Source organism: Hetaerina americana, unplaced genomic scaffold (assembly GCF_022747635.1).
Source record: "Hetaerina americana unplaced genomic scaffold, ioHetAmer1.1.p SCAF_9, whole genome shotgun sequence".
NCBI classification, from domain to species: domain Eukaryota; kingdom Metazoa; phylum Arthropoda; class Insecta; order Odonata; family Calopterygidae; genus Hetaerina; species Hetaerina americana.
In genome coordinates, this window is record NW_027287538.1 from 18,035,578 (window position 1) to 18,059,300 (window position 23,723).

At 42.3% G+C, this 23,723-nt stretch overlaps 1 protein-coding gene across 1 annotated transcript in view; it reads left to right on the forward strand.

Annotated features, from left to right (window-relative positions):
• Positions 1-23,723, forward strand: part of LOC139698710 (insulin-like growth factor-binding protein complex acid labile subunit) — a 1,245,847-nt gene that overhangs the window by 483,614 nt on the left and 738,510 nt on the right. The window contains exon 4 of the mRNA XM_071597590.1: positions 8,156-8,202. The gene's annotated coding sequence lies outside the window, so the exon portion shown is untranslated. The remainder of the gene's footprint in view (positions 1-8,155; positions 8,203-23,723) is intronic.

Sequence of the window (23,723 nt, forward strand, 5' to 3'; positions counted from 1 at the left end):
ACTCCGGAAAGATAACCTCGTGGCACTCTTACTTTTGCCTCAATTAGCCTAAACATGATGTTTGCCCCCGTGGGCGGACACTTATGCGGAGGATTGTATCGCACGCAACCTCCAATGCCACCAGATTTGATCACCGGACATGTCCAGTGATAAACATGGGTCGAGATATGCATATTTTTTTCCCCTGGGCACCACGAGTACCTGTGTGAAGTGAAAATGATCCCGACTCTTTGCTAATGCTCTGTCAAGCGCGCATTTTATGGACTACAAAACATTTCAGGGTTCTTTCGAAGAAGAAGCGACGAAATATCGGCAGTGGAGGAGAGAGAGAGAAAATAACATTGTGTGAGGACGCGGTTTTTTTTCTATTAATCATATTTTTTCTTCCTTACTCCCAGCATTCCTCTCTGCCTCCATCCCCTCTATACCTATTTCCCTCTATGCCTGTACCCACCCGTTGGTGGTAAACACGAATCTATGCTTTTATAACCCCTTGTGTACATAATCTTCGTGCCTACGTAATATATTCTGGGGCTGGCGGTGGTGTTGGTCATCCATTAAGGGCCTTATCACCCTGTCTCCCCCTTCGCAATCTCCCAAACACATCTCCCACCTCTCCTTAATTAGCCACTTTCATCCTCCTTTCTTATCAACAATTCAATTTTTGAATTTTTTTCGCCGATAGGCGTCTCTACTATCCCGAAAGCGTTTTCATTAAGGCAATTCCCGTGGAGGCGGGGAGCTCTAGAGGGATGGAGGAAGTAAGGGCTGGAGGTAGCCGGGGAGCGGTGGAAGAATGGGGGTGGGAGGGATTGGGAAAAAGAGGAAATCCTCCCCCACCCCACCAAATCCTCCTTCAGTGGCGATGAAAACAAAAGTACTCTCTTCGGGTTGGATTCGCCGGAAAACCAGCAAACCCAAGCAGGGAATCGCCAGGAGGCGTTTTATCAGTCCATGGAGAGCGCGGGAAGGAACTGGAAAGGGGTTGATGTTTGACCCAACCAGTCCCTCCACCCCCTCCGCCCACCACCACCCTTCCCGTCGTCCTATAAGGGTGATGATGGAGGGGAGCCAATTATCGTATTTCACCTTCGGAGACCCACATACCCTAGAGTCCGGCCTGCTCGTTAGGCTTATTCACCATTTCGAAGGCCTTTTTTTTATCTGTTCCAGTTTAATCAGTTGCTCGAGCATGTTTGGTGCCTCTATTCGGCGAAATTTAATTTGATTTCCGAGTGAAGCTTCCGATATAATTCCATTATTTTAACCTTAATTACATTCGGCGATTAAATTTGCACTTTCTTTAATTTTTTCCCATGTCGTCCAAATGCTGAGTGCTTAATTGTTTCGACCTCCAAAACCACTTCTCGGCGATAATCCTATTTAATTCACCGTAGTTTTCTCTCACACTCTCATGAAAGTCAATGTATCTTTTTTATATTGTAAAATGATAAAATGTATGAATAAAAAAGTTTAAAAATATGTAGGAGGATGATTAAAATGTTGAAGTTAGATTTGACCCAACGAAGTGGATTATAAATTTTTTATTTAAATCAACAGTTAATTGTTTCCAAATTATTAAATTGAATCGGGGTCAGAATATTTAGTTATCTTTAAAGAGTAGTCCTTTCTTTTATATTATGTGGCTAAAATTGTTCTTGGAGCATATTGCGATATTAAATAAACGGATATGCGTAGCATTTCAACAAAAACTGCATCTTCATAAAATCTGTTGGTCTCTTCTCCAAAGCGAAAGCAGTATCCAAACAAAGAGGTTCTAACATTTCAATGGACTTCGCTTAGAAAATGGAGTTAGATACGTCAGGGTACAACTCTGGACTACTCTTTAAATTTGCGAGAGTTATGAAGTCGTTGAATCGACTAGGAAAATGTCGGTGTGACACTATTCCTGAAGCGTTTCATGCTAGATAGACGTTTCCTCTGCTGCTCCTGAAAATTATAAGGAATTCAAGCCATCCTTTGTGGATTATTTTCCACCCCTTTCAAAATTGGGGCCATGATAAGTGGATTCCCAGCACGTCCTTCTGGGCATCAGCATATCAGTGTGCTGGGAGGGAACTTCCGCTGCATGACGCTTAACACCAGAGACCACTACGCGGACGAAGGTTTCCGAGAGGGATCTCAACCCATGCGCATTGCATTCATCACCATAGATAGTCTATTTTAATCTATTGAACGTAGGCTCTGGATGGTGTGCTACGGCAATTGCGTTACTACACTTCGTGCGGTATTCCTCCAAGTGTAAATCTTGCTTTCCCTACATTGTTTCCTCCGTCAGTTGGTCATATTTTGTACCACCCTTAATGTAGTTTAATAAACCCTATTTCTTTGTTTTCCCTTCCTCCCTTCCCCAACAATACCCTCAACTCAGGTTTTTCACCATAATTAAATTTTACCTATCATTTTACTCTCTCCATTCACCACTTGAAACATTTCGTCATTATTCTTTCCTCTCTATTCAATTTACTATTATTTCTTTTTTTTAACCACGTCTCGAAATTCTTTAATCGGCTCTCTTCTTCTTTTGCCAAAGATTAGGTTTTGAATACCTTGAACGATAGTTTTAATACTGTCATATTCACTGTTTTCGTTAGGAGTTGATACACCGTGCCAGCAAAATATTCCCACCCCTTTGCATGTTCTTCTATTGACAAAAATTTATTCTCCTAAAAAATGGCAAATGTACGTAGTGCGAAATATATTGGAATCGCCCATTGAATAAGTGCAGAAGTACAGCATTTCAGTTACAAGCTGTAATGTACAAGAGGAGCATATAATGTAAAGCGTACACATTTTAGGGAAATATAGAGAACTTTAGAGATGAAGAAAATTAACGGAGATGTCGAGGGAAACATTTGGAATACTAATTCCATGAAACAATATTCTATTGAATATTTCATGAAAACGTATTCTATAGAATTACGTATGTAGGTTTCCCTCCGGCGACACCCATTTACTTAAAAAATACCCAAGTATGTTAGGTTGAAACCTACTTCGATTTACTTCTTCCCACTTGAATGCTATTCGCGATTTTCCTGTTTCATGAAAATCTCAGTGGTTTGCTTTTTCTGCGATAAATACCCATGCTTACTCGTAACCCATATTTCTCAAGCTCGTCTATGCTCAACCTCAGAAACCCAAAAGACACCCATCGAAACTTTTGCTATCTTTACGTCTGTTCACGTGTGAAGACGTGGAGAACGGAATGATGAATAGATATTTAGCCTTTGATTCAAGGAAACGTAAATATTAACCAAATTAAACCGGACCCGGACCGAATCATAAGTTGGGTCGGCCGACGGTTATTCCGAAACATTCCTTCTGGCCGCCCATTGCCGCGCGTGGCGCATGGATCACCCCGCCCTCTCTCCGCATACATCCCCGAGTCGACGAAGCGAGAGCGCCGCGGGCGATGCCGCAATATTCCGCGCCCGCCAACGAAATGCCTCCCGAGTTAACTGCCTTGCAGTCCTCCGCAAATGGCTGCCCTTTGATGCAATTGCAAAATCAGCTGCCCGTGCGATTTCCGCCTGCACCCTGGCAAGATTAGGTTTCCCTTCTCATAATGCCGATTCCCTTGAGCCGTGGCATCCGCCCCTCGCTTTCATCCCCTTCCCACCCCGTATCCATTCACCCCCGCCCCGCCACCCTCCCCCGCTTGCAGTCCACGCCTTTCGGCGGAGGCACTTCCAACGGCCATCCCTTGGGTTCTATTCCGGCTTCGTGCCCAGAATTCCGAAAGGTTTGCATCCCAGACTCATATCTCATGCGGTTTTGTATCTACTCATATCCTTTGCATATTCCTTCTGAGTTCTCCTCTCCTTTTAAATAATAGAAAAGTCCTAATGTATGCACCGAGCATAAGGATGACGCATGATAAAAAAAAATCAACTTTTAAACATAGTAGTTGATCCATCCTTGCAGTCATTGAGCACCAAAAACGTTCGACTTAGTTTTTTCTTTGCGTATGAAACGCTCTAATGCCCCGAAATACTATTGGGCATAAATTTAAAGTCGGTACGCCTTAGGTTTTTATTTTCCGTTTTGGCTTGCAGAACCGGACCCTGAATACACAGAACAAATTTCAACTCCTTTTTTCGCACGTTCAATAAAAACGTGTGTGGTCCAGGAATCTGAGATACCTGGAAATCTTTTCGTTTAGATTGAAGTGAAACAATTTTTCGAAAAAATAATTATTTTAATTAATTTTAGGGCTATAACAAGGTTCCAGACTGAAAATGAACGTTAATGCCATTAGTTTCATTTTATATCCTTGCTCTGGTCAAACTGCAAACATCTTCCGTGGAGTCTCTGTAGCATAGGGAGATAAATAAAAGTATTTTGACGCTTGACGCTGACGCAGTGCCCGAAAAACTCAGTATTCTGGACGGTCATTAATGAATATTTCGTAGAAATTATGTCGCGTGGACTTCCGACGAACCTAGCTCTTATTTTTCCCACAAAATTTCCTTCCTCAGCTCGTCATGCTTGATAACACTTGTTTGGAACTGTCACCAGGTTTTATAAAGTAAGATCCTCCGGGTAAGAGACCGACAATTGGCTACCGCACTTCCTATAAAAACTACGATGGTTCAGTGGCTGTAATAGGAAATAGCTATAATAGAGAAACTTAATGTGTGCGATAAACGACACGAGAGTTGAAGGAAACCGCATTGAGCTTAAGGATTCGAACATTCACCATGACCATCCAGTCAAGCCTAATGTGCGATTTCATGGGTAGTTCCAACCTTTTTGCAATATCAACTGAAACCTACCTTAAACGCATTTCGACCCTGCATTAAACATCCACTTTGCGCTCGACCGATTAATATCTTCGCCAAACAAACACTATCACCTTATGACATTTCACCAAGACGTAGCGAGTAGGCTGTAAAAAATGACCGGGGGTTTAATTCCGTACGGAAGGTCATCCATTGGTCTTTCGCATCACTTCTCCTTTTTCAATACCTCCTGGGCATTCTTTTCATTTCATTTCCATTCCTTCTTCCCCCATTGGAAATTCTTCGTCCCCATCCACACACCATTGGAACATTTGCAAGACCTCCTGGTGAATGCAGATGAATCGTGTCATCGGGAGGAATTGACTAACGACCCGGTCTACTTCCAATCCGCGTTAATCATGGAGGGATGGGGAGACGTCCACACGTGACTCCATTCATTCTCACGCCTCACCTTCCGAGGCTGGGAAAAGTTTCCTCCCCACCCCTCCACACCTGTAAAACGATTCGGTACTCTCGTCTCCTTCCGATGGGCGGGGAGGGATGGGTTTACACTTCCCTCCCCCGCCCTGCGGCGATCCAAACCCTTCCCTCTTCGCCCCCTTAGTCCTCTCGTCCCCCTCTCCTCCGGGGCCTGCGCCGTCTCCTTATTACCGCCGGAGCCCTTCTACGTAATCTCGTTAGCCCGGCGGAATCCCCTCTCCGCCTGTCCACTGCCAACCCACCCTCCATCCTCCCCTTCGGCCCCCGGTCTGCATACGGACGCACACTCCCCCTTTACCGCTGACTGCGAGAGAAAACGCGCCCCTTTCCCTCTGTTATTCCAGCCCCCCCCCCCAAAACGCCTCCCGCCGATATCCCCTCGCTAATCAAGGGGCATTAAATATGGATCAATGCCTTCTGCGTTGGCTTTGTGAAATACTTTATGTGAGACATCGAAATGAACCCGTGGTGAAGGAGAAAGGGAGAGAGTGAGGAATACAAACCATTCTTGCCCCCTCTATTCTCCTCTCCCACCCCCCACCTCCCACTACCCCGGCCCCCTCATTTTCCCAGTCTCCTTCTCACCACCAACCCCCCCTCCCCCACCCCCGTGGGGATCCACGGTCCATTGTTAGACTTAACAACGAGAGAGGGAGATGGAGTGGGGAGGCCTCGGGCACTTTAGGGGACTTGAGGGAGGCCGTGTAGTCGCGCTACCGCCACTCGCAGGAATAATAAATTCATCTTTGGTATGCGGAGCGCAACCGGGCGTGAGGAGAGAGAGGAGAGGGCCCGGACCCCTATCCCCGGGCCCCCTTTATTCCCTCCCTCCGCCCCCCAGGAGTCTCTCCTGATTGTGTCCCTCCCCGGTAATAATGTGCTTTGATTCTTTGTCTTGCGCTCGCTTCGGTGGGCCAAGGTAAGCTTTTACGGTGGGGGTGGGTTGGTGGGAAGGACGGCCGCCCCTTCGCTTCTGGAGCCAGGGGTGGCTGTGCCGCCGCCAATGGAAATTCCGGCCCCGCAATTGTCCGGCCCTCTCCATGTCGGGTCTGGCGCGTATCGCTCCGGGGCCAGGGTGCCGTGGTGCCTCGTGGAGTCTCGTGCCTCTCCGGGGAAGGAGGAAATCATCGCTTGGGTTCGGGGCAGGGGTGCTTCTGGAGAAACGATCCCGTTGAAAATACCTGGGGAGGGGGGTATTATCCATCTGAAATGTGGTCGAAATGACGCGGAGGAGGGGGAACATTCTACTATGTGATTATATACATTTATCATGCGTATAAAGCTCATATTTGTTCGCCGGAAATGTGGTTAAATTTATTCACCACATTGTGTGCGAGTGACAGAGGCATCAGACCTACGTTGTCTCAGACTTAACTGTAATCCCCAGTACACTTGAAATCCGTGTACGCGAAAAGCAGAAGTTGCAGCACAGTATGGAATGAATAAGTGAATCTCATCTGCAGATGAACTAAACCATAAGACGACTTCAGAGAAGAATGAAGCATCAAATGGGAAAGGTGACATCAGCTTCTTGACGAAGATATAGTCGGTTGATTTCAAACAGATGTTGTTGAGGAAAAGAGAGGGAGGTGTAAAACTCCAAAAATTCATTCATGTCATACGGTCAATGACGATTTTAATGTTCACTGAAAAAAGAACCTGAAGCATGCTTTCTCTGCAGTGTAAAAATATCACTTGAATGGCTGTTTTTTTTAAATTAGATGGATGATTAAATGCATGTGGGGTATCTATTTTAGGAGTGAAGGAATAATAATTTGATGAGGACACGTAAATAAATGATCATTGTACGAAACATTCCTCACTTGTCGTCTGCTGTAGCGATGCAATTTGAGGATTGCTACGATGCAATCAACTGCTTGTTACAAAGAGGCTTGGCAGAGCAGATTAATTCAATGTTTTGTTTAACAAATCTGATAAATTTAATGAGTCTGTTTAATTTTGCTTCTCGCATTCCATCATAATTTATACGAAAGGTATCCCTATCGTGATGGATCAAATACCGGGCTGTGGTCTTGTCAGCGATTTTATGGCCATCATTAATTCGGTGGATTTTACTTCATCATTTTCAGGTTTCTCTGCCTAAGCTCAGTTTATGCCAAATAAATCAAACGTTGATCGGTTTCATCCTTTATGGACCTGATTGAACGAAACGTTGTGGAATTCCTAAGGCTCTTACTCGTATTATTAATACACTGACTAAATGATTCCTACAATAGCAATTAGTAGAAGAAAATGGGCTAGTTATCATTTCATTTAACTTTAGTTTTTATGCATATATTTAAATTAATCAAGAGAACTCCGACTAATTACAAAACAATTGTTCCCGCGAGTTTGGTACGCATGTCGCTGTTTGTTGGAGTAATTGATATCAAGCACTAGTGGCATACGGACGACAATTTTAGTTTAGAATTTATGTTTAATCCTCTGTGGATACCTCTGGTCATTAAATGCGTTATTAATAATGATCGTGTTATCGACAGATAATGATTGCCTATTACTCATTTTGTTTAATTAAGCAAATGCCGATTAAAGCAACATTTCATATATCTAATAGCGCGGGTGAAGTTAGGACAAATTCGTTGTATAATGCTCAATCCATAAAGTTGGTGGAAAACCGATGTAAAAATTGTTATTTTTCATTATAGATCTTTATTTTGGGATGTCAAAGGGCTAACCTGTAACAAGTATTGCGCAAATTCGCTTTGATAATTACATTTATATGTGATTAAGCCCACTGATATTCATTTCTATATTACTTGACAAAAATTCATGATGGTAACATTTGAAATAGTGTAATTATGCAACTACAATAATATCTCTGTGTTTTTTTTTTAAGGTCTATGATCGCATTCGATTTAGGCATTTTAATGATTTGTTTCTTCTTTTTTCAGGCGTATTCACGGATAACTCACGGTGTGGCCACCCAGATGATATGAAGGTAACGTGTCCTTTTATTTCAATAGCTATTCTAAAATGTATTGCATCATATTTCCTGATATATAGTACTTAATCAAAGCCTTCCTGATTTTCTTTAAATTGCCATTTTAACGCTGCGCGTGTCGATTTTTTCCTCTGGTAATTGGTCCATAATTCGCTTTAAAATCAAATATATTCTCTAAAACCAACGGTGATTTTCTCAAACTAGTAATATTTTACCACATCAATTAGGAAGAGATGTTCTTTTCTTTCGGGTATTTTGATCGATAAGTTTCCCGTCGAGATGTCGGCCGCACCGTGCAAACTAATAACCGGAGCGTTCGTGTTGTTTGGGCTCCGTCGCGTAGAGAACGGGGATGTGGAAGCACAATGGGTGGAGACGTACACACACTCCTCTACCCATCGAGTGCGTCTCTGCTTATTCTAAGTCGTGAATTCCCATAGAAGTTCAGCGGAGCGAGGACTCCAAGGAGAGCTCGGATTTGAGGAGCGCACGGAGGAAACGAGCCACATGCGACGACGAAAGACTCCCTTAAATGGATTTCGGTCGTAAATTGTTAAATTGTCTTCGCATCTCATGCAACCGAATTTCAAAAGAATTTCTAGCTGCTGCACTGGAAGCTATCCAAAATGGCAAGCGCGAATGGATTTGAGTTTTCCTTCCACCCGGGTGCTGTCTCTTCTGCGTCAGGCACATATATACCGTATATCCTTGACGTAACTCCTTCCATAATTTCCCGTAATTAAATGATATTTTGGAAGAAAGGGGGAAGTTATTTAATAAGGGTATGACGGAAGATCGAAAGCACTTAGGTAGACACGTTTATAAAACATTAGTAAACATTTTGTCTTGGATCGGAGTTTCCATGAATCTTGTTTCCGATACCTTGCCTTTGAGCGTAGATACCAGGAGGATCGTAAGGGTTGAATAATGGGTAAAATAGCTGTTGGGAATGGAAGGCGGACAAAAGACTGTTTGATACGATAGGGGAACAGGTGAGTGTATCCCACGTTTTAGGAAGCCAAGCGAAGTTTCGGGCATGTGAGGGGAAAAGAGAAGGTTGTTGGGAGAAGCTCGCAGAAGGTGGCAACGTCGGTTGGAGAAGGAGGTCGGTTTGAGTGGGAGGAAATATTAAAGGATACGGCTGTTAGTACTAGCAGTATCATACCATTCATAGATAGGTTTCTGATACATCCAGTACAAGTATTACATAAGTTCGTGGTTTTCTAAGGATCTGCGTATTTCTAAAACTAGGCACTACACTAAATGCACTTTCAGTTTGAGTTGTTGGCTAATGTTCCCTTTCCTAGAAAGTTAAAAGTAGAGAGAAATAATAGAATAGCATTTAAATATTTACGCTATGGTAATTATTGGTATGGTATGGTATTATCGTTATATATGTATGTATTGTACTATATGTTTCGTTCAACTGATGTTAAATTGTGTTTTGTGACTGATTTAATTACCTTATTCTATGCATTATGTAAACCTGTGTCACTCCAGTGATAACCTCATGTAGCATGTATCCTGCTCCAAGGGAATTTGCTTCCACAGCAATAAAATTGTTTATATATATATAAATATATATTTATATAACAAGTGACACAGTTACCGGAGTAATTTTAAGATTGATTTGGAAAAATGATGGCCTTAATTGAAGGAAACTATGCCGGCATGCTATTTTAAAACTGCTTCTAAGGTAAATATTTGTTATAGTTTATTGAAATACGGTTGATAATTGGGCACAGCTTAAATTTGAATGTAAGTTTAATAATTATTAACGCACGAGTCTGCGTTAACCAAAGAATGGTATCCGTGTCAGCAGTGATGCTTGTCTTACTTCATGTTTTACAATTACGAGCATATTTTGTTAATTTTAGTAGAGTTACTAGTCCCCCATTCAGACCTACGATCAATTTAAGAAATCGCCACCTCGTTCATCGACGACCCGTTGTACGTTTGTGGTCAATTCGTTCCCTTTCGCTTTAATCAATTGAAGTTGCATTCCTGCTCCGTGTACTTTCCAATTGACCCCCAACCGATTCTCGAGATCCAGCTGTCTTCTTGCACTAGCAGTCTAACTACGAAGTTAAAAAATATAACAGAGTGAGACAGGGTTTTGACGGTGGTATTTTGTGGATTCTTCTTGAGAAACAAACATCTAATGCAATGGAGTGAGTTTATGAAGATGTCTTGCCGCGTGTCTAAGCAATAATTTTAACTCCAGTTCCGCGGAGTCTTCCCCGTCAACTTAATCCGAATGTCGGCATTCAGCTGCCCCAGGTTGACCCGTAGCAAACATAATAACCGTCATAATTTTCGGGCGCGTTACGCTGCAGACGCTCATAGCCATGGACCATGGTAAACAGAGCACGATTCTAACTGTTAGCGTCTAGTTATTCGGATCCCTTCAACTTTCATACTGCAAACTGGGGAGTACAAGTGATTTTTCTTGAACTCCACACCGTAGTCCCTTGTATGGTAATAGTCGTTCTCCGAGAAAGTTTTGCAAGCATCCCCGGTCCGAAACGACGTTGGGTGAACTGGTACAGTCCCGCCGGCTCTTCCCTCACCCCAGGAAGCTAGGGGTGGGCGGCAGTGAGAGACCGAGGGTTATGCGTCGCGGTGCGCAAGCAATCAGACTGCGATGGCAATGTTTTTGTTTAGCATGGTGTGCCTTGGGTGGAGAAAATGATATTAGTAATTGAATTTATCGATTTTCGAATGGTCCGCACTTACAGTCGGTTTTCGACCGTCTTTTCAGAAATCAAAACCGTAATTTCAATCTTCCAAAACATCCGCTTACTAGAAAAATTGAATTAAACTAAATAATTCAATCTAATGAATTGGTAAAACACAACAGCAATTACTTGATGAGTAAAGGCACGCATGTTTTTACACGTGTGCTTGAATATGAGCCTCATTATCGTATATGGAAGTGAATGTACTCGCAGACTAATAATCCTGCATGAAAAGCTGGGGGGATCGGGATGGTACAGTAGCCACCCAGAGGGCCCGGGTTCGGAACCCGGAGGTGGAAGATATATTTCAGTGGAATCCTGATCTCTAATTGAGGTGCTTTGTGGGGGGGAGGCAATTTGAGTTATTATGGTGCGCCGTTATGTAAAATAACGGTACGCCGTCCGTCGGATGGGACGTTAAGCCTCAGGCAACTTTACGCCTATCGTTTAGAGTAGGCTAATGCCGATGCCGGGTTTCTCTCAACACTTCAACCTTTCCCATCCATCCCTGTTGGCGTAAATGACCACATCTGTCGGTCGCCTCCCCCAAAAACTACTTTCCATGGCTGGTGCCCTAACAAACCCCGCCACTCGCCCTTGGGCCGGCTTGCAAGGTATTGTGTGGATGTAATTCTTCACCTTATTCTATTGTCAGTGAAATAGCCAATAAGCGACTGTGTCGTGAAACAATTTTCATAATCAATCAAGAACAATTTTGGCCCTGACATTGGTCAACTTTTCCTACTGTGAAAATCGATTTTAGGAGTAACCTTATTATAAAATTTTGTATTGAAACAGACTTTGAAGGAGGATTTCACAGTGAAAAGACACCTGCTATCATTAAAAATTTCTAACTTTGCATTCAAGTAAGCTGTTCGTTCAAGGTATTCCTGAGGAGTGTGACGCCAGAAGCATCAGGGGCTTAAACAAAAGTAGACCGGCATCGAGTAGAAGTTTTTGCTAAAAGCCTCTAGCTCTAAGCGGATACTTTAGATCAATTGGAGAGGTAACAAAAAAGAAACCGAGAACCGTTTGGGAGGAGGAAGAATGAATGGACCAACACTATACGGGGAGGAGGAAATGAGGAATTGGGAGCACCTTGGGACTCAATTGATTTGTTAGGAATATAAAAGGAAAAATACGGGAAGACCCCACGAGGGCAGATCCGGGGCAAGCACGTAGAGCAAATAAAGAGGGATGCGGGAGAGAGAGAGAGACTTCTCGCGGTGCAAGGTGAATTAAAATTGGATGAGGGAAGAACGGGGGCAATGCTGCAGTCAGCCAATCTTCGGATTGAAAGACTAATGAATGCGAGGGGTGGAGTGCCACCCCTCCCGAAACTATCCCCGTGGGTGCTTGCTTATGTCCCGCAATCTGTGCCGGAGAGACTCGCGTGTGTGCAAACGCCGTCGAAGCTTCCAGATGCTTCGATGGCGGCGACGCGAGAGTAGTATTTACTCATGCGCTCGGTGCCTAGTGACCGCCTCCACCCATGGGGGCACGCCCGCGCTGATATGTGGGAGACGGAGAAAGATTAGGGGTACCCGGAGGGAGGTATATATTGTATTTATAAGCCCTCCGTGGTGCAATATGCATTGGCGGCAATTTCAAGTTTGATTGGGTGACTTTCGTCGAGTTGTGGCCAAATTTACACCCACTTCCACCCCATGAGGGATCAATAGCGGTGCTCGTGAGAAACCAATGTTTGGTGGTTTGCTTCATGACGCAACCATCGAAGTGTGATTCTTCCGTCCGAAAAAAAAAGACGGCGATTGAGCTGGGACAAAAGAATGAAAGGGAGCCCTAATAAAATGGAAATCTCGATTAAAGGGAAAAGTTAATTATTCGTCAGATGGAGTGAATAGGTTTGTTACCGATTCATTCTTCTCGCTTACATCCGTTGACCTTGGGAAGGATGACATCTTGAATTTGTGTCGGGGTATTATTTGGCGTAGTTGGGTTTTTCGTTTCTTGATAACGGTTTTAATTTTTTCCAAAATATTATTAAGGATATGTATTTGTAACGAATCACTTGGTTATTTTTTTCTTGGTTGTATATTATATATATGTATATATATATATATATATATATATATATATATATATATATATACTATATATATATATATATATATATATCTGTGTATACATATAGTATTAGAGTTCCTTTTCTTTGTGTTTCAATGTTTTAAGAATCTATATCAGTGTTTTTATATATTTATTCGTATATTCGAGTGATAGACACCTCCGAATTTTGGGATAAACGGAAGATACGTTTCTTTTGTCCCATCCCCATCAAACATCAGCTGCTTCAGATTCAGGATACGTTTGTTACTTTCTTCAACACCGCCGCCGCCTTACCGCAGTAATTTTCTTCATTCCGCCGTGGTGCGTTCCCCTTCCCGTATCATTCAGCTTCTCGATCCTTCTTTCTCATTTTTATATCCAATCCTTCCAACTGGTCTTTAAAATTCGTCTCCAAAAAACCGCATCTCGAAAGCTTCAACCTTATTTTCCTCAGTTTTCTTTAATGTCCACGTGTATGCACCGGGAAAAAATACTGGTCACACAATTTGTCTAATCCGGGTACGAAATCAACTCCACCCCACGGTGCTCTTAAGTGCCAGGGAAATGTTTTAACTGTAGCCGCAGGTTCTGCCGATTCCGTCGTCCGTCATATGCGACTGTTTTGTGGACGGCAAGGCGGAAGGCGTCGGTGTGGGTGTGGGGAGGGGTAGAGGGAGGTTGGGAGTGCAACGTGCGGCGTGGGTGTCTCACTCAAGCGGCGCGCGACTCATAATTGCAATCAAAGTCGTGTCCGCTCTGCCGGGTTTGGGGGGGGGGGGCAGCGGAGGACGGGTACGGGACCAGTAGGGAACCAAGCGTCAATTTGCATCGATGACCATTTTGCCGAGAATTACTGACTAGAGGGAGGATTTGAAATGCAATATGCCTGGTCCGGATAATTCGGTTTTGCTACCGGCGATCGCTCGCGCAGCTGCCGGAGACTCCGCTTGCCTCTTCCCGGGATCCAACTTCTCTCTCCAGCCCCAGATTTATTGCGCTGGAGGAATATAAAAGGAGGCAATTCGCTCGCTCTTTCATCGTGACGACTCGGAACCAATAGTCCAGGATTTTTGAAATTTAAGTCTACTGGAGCGAGGAATTAATCCCGTGCACCGGAGCCGCGAAGTCGGCACCGAAGCTGAGCTTGTAGAGTACTCCAAACGAGCGGATCCCTTCGCGCGAACCAAATTTTTTTACTGGAGTGGACGCCATATGTTCGTTTTCGCCGATCTATAATGCTCGCGAAAAATTTTTGAGGCCAAGATTAGTGCTCTATCTCCTTCATACAGTATATTGATGCGCAATTATATCTACTTCTCTTAGTTTCCGGTCATTATGGAACTTCATGATAAATCATGTTTTCCAATTCCATGTTTGCATGTGTGCGCGTTCATGAAGGCGAATTAGAAGTGTTTGCATTATTTTCTCGATCGTTAGAAATTAATGGGAAAATTTTAAATGTAAAATATTAAAACTCTATTATAGGATAATTTGAAAATATTTGCGTATGTTGAATGTGTTAAAATTATAAAGATTTAACCTCATTTTTTCAATTTGATTACTTTCCGTTTAAGGTAGGCTTTGCATAGATACAAACTGAACAAGTATGCAAATCTATACTTCTCCTAAAGAATCTCAACCTAACCCGCAACACTACAATAGACTCATCTACAATTCTCCATAATCCCATCCTCCCTTCATTCAGGCCAATAATCCTTCTCCCTTCCTCATTTTTCAAACAAACTTCTCTCTATCCCAATCTTCCTCATCTCGTCGCCAATAAAAATGCGGTGCCTCCACCTTTCCTATTTCCTTTGGATTTTGACCAATAATCCGCTCTCTTCCCCAACCATGCTTAGTACTTGTTCGTCTTATTTTCAGCATAATTATAAATTAAATATAAAATTATTTTTCAAATCAACATTTCATTTAAAATGTATACATCAGCACAATCTCAAGAACCAATTTACAAATTTAAAGAGACTTACTGAACGATTTCATAAAATTTACTTTTCCCACCTTCTTATTACTTTTTAATTCATTAATGTGCCTAAGACCTTTTTAGGTTAAAATCTTACTCATTAACACACGACGTTATATTTTATGAGGGCAACACCATTTAAATATTGTTTGTAGATTTTTAAAAAATGTGAGAACCTGCTCGTTTCAAAAAGCTATAGGAGAGAAACAAACGCTTTATCTTAAATTCTTTGATCCTTTTCGGCGACCAGAAAGTCTTGACTGTAATTAACCTAGAGCTAGAGCCAAAGGAGAGCTATGACTTAAGGGTAATACAAAATATTGGAACTTTTAGCCGTTAATTCATTTTTTGTTTAGGGGTATGGGATGAAAACGTTTGGGTAATTTTGTAGAGGTATCCCGCTTTCAGCATCAAAGTGTGGGATCTATGTAAGATCAAAATTGAACAATTCTTAGTAACAGAACTAGTTGAAATATTCACTGTTCACTTTTTGCTGTCCACTATGTTAGCAGGAAGAATAAGAGCAGAAATTTCTCTGATGAAGAAAATTCTGCGTATCCTCATAAATTATTCCCTTTGATCACATACATTAACGTATTTTATGAACTGTTTTATCAGCCTTTAGTTACACCGAAAAACGCCATTTTAGCTTTATGAAGTGTTTTGAAGACGATTAACAGGAATTGGAGTGCAATATCTTCTGTGCAAAAAGTGTTGGCGCGTTTACTTTGCTACTGTTGTCGTTGCAACTTGCGTGGGATGAAAGGGAAAATTTTTTATTCCACCGCTGGAGTATTTGCAAAAGAATACTTGCTCAAACTGAGAAATAAATTAAATGGATGGCAAATTGTGTACGAAAAGAGATGCGTTTGGTAATTTCTTAATTAATCTTAGACTTAAATTATTTAATACTGCTGTAAATGAAATTGACTAATGATTCCTTTATAATATTTATTTTATTGATAAACCGATTGTTCGTTTGAAAACCTTACAATTTTTTTTTTTAAGAATTCCTACATGTGTTTACTGTGTCTCTTGTGAGTTTGGGGAAACACAAGGAATACTTCTTAAATGTTTCATTGATACTAATTATTTAATCCTTTCACTAACTTTACTAAAAATTTACTGTATTCTACATTTAAAGATAGGACGAGAGAAGAAATGCCACGTTTCTAATAATTTGTCACCACAAATACATAATTTCTTTCATTTTGTATTTTTAATATAATTTAACTTATCACTCTCATGATTATTTCAGATTTCATGCTAGCATTCACGTAACGCGAGTACAAAATGTTTTCATGATTGCTTGAGAAGGGGGTAAAAAAGTAATTAAGGATGAATACCCAGTAATCTAAGCTGTTATTATATAGCAAACTGTTTAGCCTCTACGACAAATTAGGCCTCATGAACTAGGATATATTGTTCACTTAGTACTGAGCTAAGTTACGAAGAATGTTGCTAAAAACGAGGCTCTGTAATTTCAATCAACATTAAACAAATATTTTGTGTAGAATAAGATAGTGAAATAATGAAAAATAGTATATTTAACTTGTGGAATAAGACAAATATTGTAAAATTCACCAATTTTTTTATTAATACGCTGCTACTGGTTTCATCACGTGGGTGACATCTCCAGTTTCAATGCCACCTATGTGACTAATGTGATGAAACCAGTAGTACCGAATTAATGATGGTGAATTTTACAATGTTTTTCTCATTTCCCCAAGATAAATGTTCACAAGGTTGGGCCCGATACCATTGGAAAATATATTTAGCACCCAATATTTTAATGGGGAATTTATTATGAAGTATTGAAAATACGGGGCGTATAAATATTAGTCCCTTTATTTTAGGCCCACATTTAATAAATCTTACGACTGAAACCTTACTCTGTCTGCCACACAAACTCTTGCGTGATGAAGAAATCGGTCGGTGCGACTTTATCCGTGACTGGCCAGGGTTCGTCCTAACAGCTCTTATCCGTAGGCACGAGTGCAGAGGGGATGGTTGACTGCTTAAAACTTAACGTGGATTAGTTAGTGCCTACGGCATATTGGAACGGGGCCTTTGGTCGCGAGGACCTCGCTCGTCCACCCCTGCGGGCACACTGCCAAGCCAATCGACTCCAATCGCCGCAGGGCCGGCGGAGCGACGTCTTCCGCCCATTGGCGCGCTTTAACTCGGCCTCCCTCGCCCCCCTCCTCCCCCTACCAACATGGGCGGAGGAGTGTGGACACGTCCGGCTGAGTGCAAGCGAGTGGAAATACTCAGAAGGGGAGAACGCCCGATCCGGAGACGGCAACTCCCCCGGGGAGGAATGGGGGCGGGGTTGGGAGGATGGTTCCGGCAGGTGCTTTGCTAATAAGGAGAAAATTAGGGGAGATAGTCTTAAACGATGCATGCAATGTGTAAATTTATTTTATAAATTTTAATGTGACATTTTAGTAAATCATAATTCAACTTCCATGGTTCAGAAGACTCTTTGAGTGCACATGCCTAATTCAAATGATTTACCACGATTTCTTGTACAGTTGTCTGCAATAGAACATATAAATGCATAAATCTAGTTAATATAAAGTCTTTATTAATAAAATTATGCACAGAAAAGACAATTTACATCCATATGTTTTATAAAGATGGCATTTTCAAGGGGTGAAATAGATGTTTAGTGTATTATAGATCTTTTTATTATATATAGTATTGGCAATACTCAGCTCATAACATGGTATTATTAAGTAATTGACAACTGAACGCTGACTATACAGCGGTACAGCGATACCTTCCCTTGCCTCTTCTGACGAAACACAACCTGACATCCGAAACTACAGTAAGCCCCCTTCAGTTCCGATTACCTCTCTCGCTTCATTCGGTCCAACTAGTCTATCCTATTCCTTGCTTGCGTTACATTCTCTCCTCTATCACAGTCTTCAACATCACATTGTCAAGTAAAACGCTCTGAATTCATCTTTCGTTTCCCCTCTGGATTTCTCCCAACAATCTCCTCTCTATCCCACCATGCCTAGCACTTCCTCGTTTGTTTTCTCTTCTGTCCATTTAACCTTTTCCATCCTTCTCTACATCCAAATTTCAAAATCCCCCTTTATACGACTATAATCCTCCTTCAATGAACATGATTCCACGCTCCATACATAAGTTTTGACGAACCTATTCTATACATCCTTACTCAACGCCCATGCCTCAATTACCTCTATGTGAAAGCTTCTTTGTGTAACGCAATTTTTCGTCTTATGCCCATACTCTCTTGACAATTTTGGTCTAGAATACATCCGAGATAGGTAAACTGTTTCACCCGCTGTAGTTTTGGCCTTCCTATTATAATGCTTAACTTGGCGCTTTTCTTTCAGGAAAACCGCATAACCTTTGTTTAATTTACATATATTCTCATCCAATTTTAGTCACACTGAATTTCTTATTCAATCAGCAATGCAAGCAACCCCTTTACTGACTTTGCTGAATGTATCCGTTGAAAATCACGTGTGATAAAGGACAGCCCTGGGCAGTCTGATACGTGTACAGATTGCGGTTAAGTCAACTATCTCTCCAAACATGATGATGAGACGATGTGACGAATGAGAATGAAAATAGCAAAACCACTTGTCTGTTACCTTGCGTTGGTTTTTGTGCGATATTGAGAAATGACCGTTATCATATAAACCGCCACGTCGGGTTGCATTACAGGGACTTGGAACGTCAACTTTCCCAAATTGCAGAGATGATCTAGCAAAGCAGTCGCAATCAGAGGGCATTATCCCGTGGCCTCGTCGTTCTTGATGGCTCCCCAGCCAGGGGGTTATTCGAGGTGCACAATGAATTTACGTGAGTCCCCGGAGTCACCATAAGTTTGGAGTAACTTTCCATTTGGCAAAGTCTCTCTGGCGTCCACGGGACTCACGACAAACTCGGCCTAAAAACGCGCAGTTCACGAGTTTGCCCACGCCACCGTATAGCTGATTGCCTCGAATCCACCAGCACACCATCAAGCACATACTCTTTCCCATTCTATGTTGTTCCTACGAGCGCCGGGACTCGTACGCTCACCATCTCGTTCATCGAAACATCAGCATTTAAGGAATGTGGTTGCAGTGTATGACTATGTGAGTACTTATTGAACGTGGTCAAGAGATGAACACGAAGTTTAAGAAGAAAACGATTTTTTGTTGAAGTTCGGTCACAGATGTGTTGTTATGAAGTGAGCAGTCACTTTATCTATTTTTCCGACGCTCTGAGTCATGAGTTTTTGTATTTATGTATTTATATATTTTATATTTTTAATATTTATATTTCGTTGTCATTATTTTTTAGTGCAGGGAAGATTTTGGGTAACAAGTCATGATATTATTCAAGGCTATTTCTTTATTCTTCAGGCACTGATACATTCACTGGCCACTTGTTTCACATTCCGTTAAATTTTCAACTCAGCCATGTGGACATACTATGCCATGTTTGTTGGATGTGAAGGCGAAACCGAAGGATTAACTTCCATCATGGGAAATGTAAAATAGAAACTTCGTGTATGGCCGAAGTTTTCTGCTCAAGTTTCATCTTGTTGCTATCGTTTAGGAGATTTTACAAAATTACTTTGAAGCAACCGGGTAATTTTAATGGTTTATTTTCCGAAAGATATTGATTTTCTCTTGGTTGCGACTCCATTCCCTGAACGGTTAATTTAACCAATATATCTAGCTTTGTTTTATTTTCTGTAGTGCGTTGGTGAATGAATATGAATTAAATTTCTTTACACCCCCGCAGAGCTTATCAGTGCAATCCTGGATAACTGAAAAATAGAACTAACAATGCTTCGGGGGGAACTTTTTATTTTGTTTTTTTCACGGTCATATACTTATTTAATTCCTTGGTCGTTTCTCATGCGGTGGACGGGTCATTTTCTCGGAGAATTCGATTTCGACTAACTTCCGGCCCTGTTCATTTCATACACGGCATCCCACCGTTGAGAAACCCTTATTTCACCGAGACGTCCAAATGCCCACCCTCCACCCCCTCCCTCCTCTCTCTCTTTCTCTCTCTCCCTGACGCAGTTCTTTGTCCTCCTCACCCCGTTCCTCCTCTCCAATTACCTTCTCATGTGTTTTTCTCCCACCCCCCTCATCCCCTTTAGGCTCCGTATCTTGGCCACGCCTCAATCCCTCCCGGACCTCTTCTTACTCCTCCGCCCACCGCCCATTTCATCGACCCACGGTCAATTTCTGAAGGGGCCTCCACAACTTCCCCGTGCACCCCACAAAGGGGTCCGCCGTTCCCGGAATATTTGTCTGCGTGTGCGTGCGTACGTTGGCCCCAGCCTCATGTGTGGCACAGGCGAGGGTAGGTAGGTATGTGTTTCTTATCGCTGTAATCGATGGCAGTTTGGTTTCTTGTTCCGTCGATTCGTTCCACTGACTCCTAACCAACTCTTCAGGATCCAAATCCCTTCCGATGATAAAAAAAAATTAACTTAGATGGGCAGAATTTAATGTGGTTTCCGAAGGGAATTTCTTTTCCCGATTCTTCGCAGAATGCTCTCTTTTTTAAGGTTTTTAAGTGAAGTATGAAGATTTCTACGCTAATAGGAAATTTTAATCTCTGGTTGTTGAATTTACCGAAAATGATATATCGTATTTTATAAATACTAGGACCCACCTGAACAGGTATCACAACTGTGACAGTCCGCGAAAAATATAATAGAGGAGCCTTTTGAAATAACAAAACGTGGCGTAAAACTTCGGTACCTTCCGCAAAAATTTGATTGACTAAAAATGCCTTAAAGGAATAGTATTGTGAAATCGTTCCCAGTAAAAACAGTATGAAAAAATCACGCCAGTAAGGAAAATGAAGTATCCTCACCTGATTGATTAAAAGTATGTAATTATTCTTGTTTTACCATCCGATAGAATTTAAGGAAATTGTAAACATATGCGGTGAGTGAAGGGGTAAAAGAGATGTTTTTAAATATTTTAGTATTTTAGTACTATAGGTTTCCAGAAAAATATTCTGTTGGAAAATTAGGATAACGGTGCTTGGGTAAGATATGTAATACCTAAGCGAAATGAAAATAATATAGAAAAATGATCGGAGAAGTCATTGAGAGGAAAAAGAATTGTGTAGAGTCGTTTAAATGGAAAATATTTGGCTCTCAGAGTAAATAAATGAGGGGAATAGGCTCGTTCATGCACGCACACATACTTAATTACTCGCATGCCCCCATGAAAGCAAAAAGAAGAAGTAACGTCTTAAGGTAGAGGGGGACCGTGATGTATATTAGTTATTTGCAACCATCCTTAGCCTATATTTAATAGCAGGAATTCCTCTAAAACTTAAGTAAGTTTTATAACAATGCCTAGATATGCTTCATATTCGCTGATATTATATATTAAATACATGTCCATGTCGAAATAGTACATGAACGCACCCACAGGAGGTCAAGATTTTAAAGAGAGTCCCTCGGCTCTAGAGTTACATCAAAGTGACTTTACGAGATGAGTCCGACAACTATTAGACCTGCGTTCATATCTCCGCATTGGTGCTAATCTTCATCGTCCTGGCCGTGGCATCCTTCAAAGCAGTCCCCATTTCATTGAACTACATGCTCTCAGCGGTGCTTCCATATCTTAAAGCAGTCCTCGAACGCAGATTTTGGAATGGCCTTCAGCTCACGCGTCGCATTACTCTATGTTGCCGAACCGCTTTCCTTTGAGCAACACCTTCAAGTTTGGGAACATCCGAAAGCCGCAGGGAGCTATTTCCGGACTGTGCGGAGGCTGAAGAAGCCGTACAATCTTGTGTTTCGCCAAAAATTGCTGCACAAGGTTCGATGAATGCGCTGGCGCGTTATCGTGGTGAAGAAGCCAATCACCGCTTGACCAGAGTCGCGGTCGTTTTCTTCTCACGGTATCACGCAATATTTGCAGAACTTCCACGTAATATTCTTTGTTGATCGTCTGACCTCTTGGAGCGAATTCGTAGAGCACGACACCCTCCCAATAAAAAGGTTATTAAAAAAACGTAGGTCGAATACTTTTCGGGCACACCTCGTATGTGCACGTCAGTGAGAAGAATACAGGCGGGGTAAATCAATTGATCCGATGTATGGAAACAGTTCACTCGACATTGGCACAAATTACGAGGAGCTCTGAAAAGCAGTGTAGGGACATCATCAAGGCGTGCCTTCCTCCGTCGTTTGCTCCGATGAAATGTACCTGAACGTGCTCTGTTGGACCGCGTGAATAGGTTTTGGTAATGTTTATCCATAAATGTGTGCTATCCGATTGGGGTTTATTTTTCTTTCGTCAACACATGAGAGGGTGTTTGTTGTGGTGAGAATGAATATCCTGATTTGGTCCATTGCCACTCAGTGCACCAGTTCCCGCATTCGGTGCCGGTGAATGCTCGAGCATCACTCGTGAAGCGCGATCACATCCTCAAATAATTTTGTGCACTGGAGTGGAGAGATGAAATTTCCTCTCAGAACAATATCCATGCCATATCTTCCACCAAAACAGCACTCTCAGGGTATAATTGCTTCCCGCTCCCTCCTATCGTCCGGGGGAGCTTCCCTCAGCGGTTCCAAGAGCATTCGCCCGGAACCCCCTCCCGCGGTTCGACTCCCGCTGTCTACGTCTCTGCCGCGGTCCGCCATAAATCCCATGCCCTGGAAATCTTCCTCCCTCCGCCCCGAAGCAGTATTCTAAAAAAAAGGAGAGTATTCCGAGTGTTGCGACGCCGTGTTATAATTCCACCCGTCAGCGAGTACGGAATGCATTATTCATTCGAAGCATTTCGATGGGACTAGGAATTCCTCCGCTTTTGGGAGCAATAGTTGGTTTGGCGAGCGCATAATTCTGGTTAAGGCGCGCAGAAGTTTACCGTTAACTTCCGTCAACGCGATGGAACTCATAATCCTGGGCGGACGCATAATGCAGCGACTAGGGAGAGGAAAATGTTTCGGTGTTAACCTGCCTTTCTCTCCCTATCTCTCTGTCTTTGCTACGCTGTGTTCCCTCGTATTCCTACGCCATCGAATTTCGAAAGTTTCTTCAAAACAGTTGCATAATCGAATTTCGTCGCTAGGAAATGTTTTACAATCCTCGTACTTGTGTCAACAAAGTTACGTTTGTATAGGATGTGAAGTTGATTTTTCCAATTCGTCTTCCACGGCGAGTCTACCGCACATCGCGCCCACACGTCTTGATGTGCTCGGTTGCTTAATTTGCAGCCACGGCGGCACGCCACACTCTCAACTTATCTTATCCAATATGCTCTCGTTTCTACATTTCATAATTTTTGTCTTTTTTCCCCATTCGAGGAAGGAAACCGTTGCGGTCTTCCTGCAGTCCTCGGTTCTGTGGTTTCGATCGCGGGTGATCACATCCGGCCTTCAGTACGAGTGATCTCCATTCAAAGCACACTTCTTGGTCCACCTTTGAAAAGGCACGACATGAAAGAGCCCGCCTTGAAACAATGAGCGATAGAACTATCGGATATTGGAGTTTGTTTTCTTTTATCTCTTGTGATCAAAGAAAGACTTAAATGGCTTTATATCGCACCCAGAGAAGGCCAGCCATCGGCGACACGGGAGTCCAGCGTATTCGTTCCTTCCTTTATTTCTGAGGTTATTGGCAAAGGCCTCTCTTTATCTTCTTCTCTATCTCACTCTCTCTCTCTCTCCCTCTTTTTTAGTTCAATTCAATGTCTAAACGTAAAACCTATCGAGA